The sequence below is a fragment of the Manihot esculenta genome, chromosome 16 (assembly GCF_001659605.2).
Source record: "Manihot esculenta cultivar AM560-2 chromosome 16, M.esculenta_v8, whole genome shotgun sequence".
Lineage (NCBI taxonomy): Eukaryota > Viridiplantae > Streptophyta > Magnoliopsida > Malpighiales > Euphorbiaceae > Manihot > Manihot esculenta.
This window is the reverse complement of record NC_035176.2, coordinates 28,616,877-28,622,876: the sequence shown is the minus strand read 5'-3', so window position 1 is coordinate 28,622,876 and position 6,000 is coordinate 28,616,877.

Below are 6,000 nucleotides of genomic sequence, written 5' to 3'. Positions count from 1 at the left end.
CGGAATTGGATTTTATAAGTTGTTCCTGTGGAGAAATTTTTCATTTCGGGAGGCTCTTAAGTCCTTCACCGACCTATTTTTGATCCTAGGAGATCTTACGGGATCCTGGTTTTCTTTGGATTTCCGGGACGACCTCAGGGCCTCGCCGGTTGTTTTTGTTTCCAGGAGATCTTACGGGATCTTGTTTTTCTTTGGATTTCCGGGACGACCTCGGGGCCTCGCCGGTTGTTTTTTTGTTTCCAAGAGATCTTACGGGATCCTGTTTTTCTTTTGAATTTCCGGGACGACCTCGGGGCCTCGCCGGTTGTTTTTGACTTCAGGAGATCTTACGGGATCCTGTTTTTCTTTGAATTTCCGGGACGACCTCGGGGCCTCGCCGGTTGTTTTGTTTCCAGGAGATCTTACGGGATCCTGTTTTTCTTTGAATTTCCGGGACGACCTCGGGGCCTCGCCGGTTGTTTTTGACTTCAGGAGATCTTACGGGATCCTGTTTTTCTTTGAATTTTCGGGACGACCTCGGGGCCTCGCCGGTTGTTTTGTTTCCAGGAGATCTTACGGGATCCTATTTTTCTTTGAATTTCCGGGACGACCTCGGGGCCTCGCCGGTTGTTTTTTGTTTCCATGAGATCTTACGGGATCCTGTTTTTTTTGAATTTCCGGGACGACCTCGGGGCCTCGCCGGTTGTTTTTGACTTCAAGAGATCTTACGGGATCCTGTTTTTCTTTGAATTTCCGGGACGACCTCGGGGCCTCGCCGGTTGTTTTTTGTTTCCAGGAGATCTTACGGGATCCTGTTTTTCTTTGAATTTCCGGGACGACCTCGGGGCCTCGCCGGTTATTTTTGACTTCAGGAGATCTTACGGGATCCTGTTTTTCTTTGAATTTCCGGGACGACCTCGGGGCCTCGTCGGTAGTTTTTTGTACAAAATTCAGGCTCATTGGCCTTACTGTCGCTTCGTCATCTCAGTTGGTTTTGTGCCTAGCTGAGGCCTTGTTTCATGTAGAACGTTATTCATAAAGATAATCACATTGTATAAACAATTTTTATTTTCTCATGTCTGTCAAAATACAACGTTTTTCTTTACGAATATTTCAAGAAAAATACCTTTTTAGGTGCTGGATGTTCCAAGCGTGGGGCTCGGGGTTTCCTTGCATATCTTCGATTCGGTATACCCCGGGCTTAACCACTTTTGTCACCTTGAATGGACCTTCCCAGGTCGGTGCTAGCTTGCCTGTGGCTGCTCTTTTTCCTGTAGCTTCCAGGTTTCTTAAAGTCAGGTCTCCCACCTTCAAGCTTCTTTCTCTGACCTTTTGATTGTAATATCTTGCCGCTCGTTGTTGATAAGCAGCAGTTCGGACTTGGGCTTCTTCTCTAACTTCCTCAAGAGCGTCTAGGTTGCTCCTTAATTTGTCCCCATTAGCGTTCTCACTAACGAATTGAACTCGATGAGTGGGGATCTGCAACTCAACTGGGACTACAGCCTCTGTGCCATAAGCAAGTGCAAACGGGGTTTCTTGAGTGGGCGCTCTGGGAGTAGTTCGGAGTGCCCATAGAGTGCTATTGAGTTCTTCTGCCCAATTCTCCTTTGCGCCATCCAGCCGTTTCTTTAATCCTTGAAGGATAGCTCTATTAGTGACTTCCGTTTGGCCATTAGTCTGAGGGTGAGCCACGGAGGAGAACTTATGCCATATGCCCATGTTCGTCGTAAAGGCTCTGAAAGTGCTGCAGTCAAATTGTCTGCCGTTGTCTGAGATAAGTACTCTTGGTATGCCAAATCTGCAGATGATATGTCCCCATACGAAATCTATCATCTTGCGAGCTGTGATTGTGGCTATTGCTTCTGCCTCTGGCCATTTCGAGAAATATTCCACAGCCACCACTACGAATTTCCTTTGCCCCGTAGTCTTGGGGAAAGGTCCCAGGATGTCAATTCCCCATTGTGAGAAAGGCCATGGACTGGATATGCTTGCTTGAGGAGTGGTAGGGGTCCTGATGGCATTAGCAAATCTCTGACATACGTCACACCTCCGGACAAACTCCTCTGCTTCTTTTTTAACAGTGGAACAGTAGTATCCTTGCCTGAATATTTTGTTAGCTAATGTCCCTGCTCCCTCGTGAGCCCCACATAGGCCTCTATGTATTTCCTCCATTACCTTTGCAGCTTCTTCCGGACTCACACACCGGAGCCATGGGCTGGACTTCCCTTTTCTGTATAAAGTTCCCCTTATTACTTGGTAATTGGCAGCTCGAGCTGCTATCTTTTTGGCTTCAACTGTATCTTCGGGGAGTTCGCCCTTTTCCAAGTATCTCAGGTATGGAGTCATCCAAGTTGGGCTTTGCTCCACCTGCAGTACTGTGTTTGTCTTCTTGAAAGCAGGTGTGCTGACATGCTGTATGTATACTTCATCAGGGAGCTGCTCTAACTCTTCTTTGGTCAGTCGACTAAGCAGGTCTGCCTCCTCATTTTCATCTCGAGGTATCCTCTGAAATCTCGTAATAACTCCTCGGCTCGTGAGGTCGGCTTCCACAGTTTTTACTTTATCAAGATAACTCTGCATGATGGGATCTCTAGCCTGATATACTCCCGTCACCTGGTTGATCACCAGCTGAGAGTCACTATTTACTTCGAGGTCGGTTACCCCTATTTCCAAAGCTACCAACATTCCGTTCACCAAGGCTTCATATTCGGCCACATTATTAGAAGCTTTGAATTCTAGCCGTAAGGCATAACATACTTTAAAGCCCTCCGGCCCCTTAAGTATTATCCCAGCGCCACTGCCCTCAGAGCCTGATGCTCCGTCTACATATAGCTTCCAGCTGGACTCTTGGGAAAGCTCTCCCTCTCCTTCTTTTCTTAGTATCTCCGAGGATGATCCTTCCTTCTCCTCGTTGAATGAGCATTCTGCTATGAAGTCAGCCAGCGCTTGAGATTTTATAGCTGTCCGAGGTCGGTACTCCAGACAGTAAGGGCTGATTTCCACGGACCATGCTAACATCCGTCCTGAAGTTTCCGGCCTACGTATGATCTTCTTTAAAGGTTGGTCCGTCATCACAACTCCTTGGTGGCCTTCCAGATAAACTTTGAATTTCCGGACTGCTAACAACAAGGCATACGCCAATTTTTCAATGTTCGAGTATCTGACCTCAGTGTCTCTGAGTACCTTGCTGACGTAGAAAACAGGTTTCTGCTACCCTTCTTCCACTCTTACTAGTACTGCGCTGACTGCTTGCTCTGAGGCTGCCAAGTATATCAGGAGTTCTTCCCCTTTTATGGGGCTGCTGAGCACGTGAGGCGAGCTGAGGTATTCCTTAAGCTCTGTGAAGGCTTTTTGGCAGTCTTCTGTCCATTCAAAATTCGGGACCTTCCTCAATTTTTTGAAGAATGGCAAACACTTTTCTGCCGACCTTGACATAAATCGGTGAAGCGCCACCATTCTCCCGGTTAATCTCTGGACGTCCCTTACACAGGTCGGCTCTGACATATTTAATATGGCTTCCACCTTCTCCGGATTGGGCTCAATGCCTTTTCCACTCACCATGTATCCCAAGAACTTTCCTCCCTTGATGAAGAAAGCACACTTTGCTGGGTTCAACTTCATCCTGTATTGATCTAACACCCCAAATATCTCCCTTAAATCCGTTATGTGTTGTTGAAAAGTTGAACTTTTAACCACCATGTCATCCACATACACTTCTACATTCCTGCCGATCTGGTTCTTAAAGATTTTATTCATTAATCGCTGGTAAGTTGCCCCGGCGTTTCTTAATCCGAAGGGCATAGCTCTGTAGCAGTAAGTCCCATCTTCAGTTATAAATGAGGTCTTCTCCTCATCCGTCTTTTCCATTGGGATTTGGTGGTAACCAGACATAGCATCCAAAGAAGACATATAATCAAAACCGGCCGTTGAGTCGACCATCTTATTAATATCGGGGAGGGGGTAACAATCTTTAGGGCAGGCCTTATTCAGGTCGGTAAAATCTATACACATCCTGTATTTGCCATTGGCTTTTTTGACTAACACAGGATTTGCCAACCACTGTGGGTACATAACCTCCCTAATAAAGCCTGCCTCTTCTAGCTTCTGCACTTCTTCCTGGGTAGCCTGCTGCTTCTCTCTTCCCACTACTCTCTTCTTTTGCTTTACTGGTCTGGCCTCGGGGAGGACATTCAATCGGTGTGTCATCACTTTGGGGTCAATTCCCGGCATGTCTGAGGGCTTCCATGCGAAGGTCGGCGAGTGACTTCGGATCAGGGCCATGGCTTCACCTTTTTGTTCTTTGGTGAGGCCGGCATTGAGACTGAAGACCTTACTCGCTTCTTCTTCTGATAGAGAGAAGGTCTCCAGCTCTCCTACGGGTTCTGTCCGGGCTTCCTTTGTCTCATCCCTGACCTCCAAAACTTCCGAATCAAGCGCTTCTCCGGTTGAGTTTGGTTCCGTCACTGTGGCCAAGTATACTACCCTTGCTTCTTCCTGGCTGCCCCGGACCATTCCCACTCCTCCTTCCGTTGGGAACTTGAGTGCCAGATACCTGATGCTAGTGATAGCTTCGAAGTTGAACAACGCCGGCCTCCCCAAAATCGCATTGTAGCTTAGTGGGAGTTTGACCACCAAAAACACCTCATGATGGGTGCGAGCTCTGGGTGCTTCTCCCAAGGTAAGGGCCAGCTTCACCTTCCCTTCCACAAGTACCGGTGCTCCTCCTATCCCTTTGATGGGTGATTGGTCCCGAACCAGCTGTTCCTCTGGGATTCCCATCTGCTGGAAAACCCGGTATGGCAATAAATTGACCTTACTCCCATCATCCACCAGAACCTTCTTCACCCGAAAATTATGAATGACTGCTTCAATGACAAGCGCGTCATCATGGGGCATCTGAATGCCCTGTGCATCCTCCGAAGAGAAAGCGATGGTCATGGGAGAGTGTTCAACGATCTGCATAACCTCGCCATTGCTGGTCTCCCCTTCCCGGTTTCTCTTCTTTCCTCGACGGTTCATCCGTCCTCCAGTTCCTCCAACAATCATATTAATAGTCCCACTGGACCCATCATTCACTGGTCCAGCTCCAGTTCTCCTGGGCATCTGGGCTGCCGGACCGGGTTGAGGCCTCTGCCCCTCCGGTTTCTTCACAAAATTTTTGAGATGCCCCCTTTTTATCAATCTTTCAATCTCCGCGATTAACTGAAAACAGTTATTTGTATCGTGGCCATGCGTCCGGTGGTATTGACAATACTTGTCAGGATTCCTCTGATCTGCTTCCGACTTCAAAGGTTTGGGCCACTGGAGAAACTCCTTATCCTGGACAGCCATGAGCACCTCGGCTCTGGACGCATTTAATGGAGTCGGTTTCTCCGGGACCCAAGGAGGGAGCACTCTTGGTTCGAGAACCCGAGGAGGAGGAGGCCTTTGATCCCTTCTTTCCCAGGCCTGCTTGTACGGCTCAGGCCTCTTTCCACGCTTCTTCTCGTGTTTCTCCGACCTCCCCTCCTCCGGGGCTTTCTCTTTTCCTTCCACCCCTTTGGCAAATCTACTCGTTACTAAGGCGTCATCCTGCCTTATATACTTTTCCGCCCTCTTCATCAACTCGGCCAGTGAGGTCGGAGGTTTCCTGCTCAGAGAACCAAAGAACTCGGCAGAGGTTGTTCCCTTTTGCATGGCCTCTACCGCCCTTCCTTCGTCAAGCTCGGGAATCTGCAGGGCCTCCGTATTGAAACGGGCGACATACTCTCTGAGGGATTCACCAGCTTTTTGTCTCACTGTTTCCAGATAGCTCGTCTTCCTATCTGCTGGCACCCCGGCTACGAACTGGCTAATGAAGCGGGTGGCCAGATCTCTGAAACTTTTAATGCTTCCGGCCTCCAGGCTGTTGAACCATGCCCTCGCAGGTCCCGAGAGCGTTGTTGGGAACACCTTGCACATCAGAGCATCTGACAGAGTTTGCAACTCCATGAAGGTCTTATAGTTCATGACATGCTCTCTCGGGTTACCAGCCCCATTATA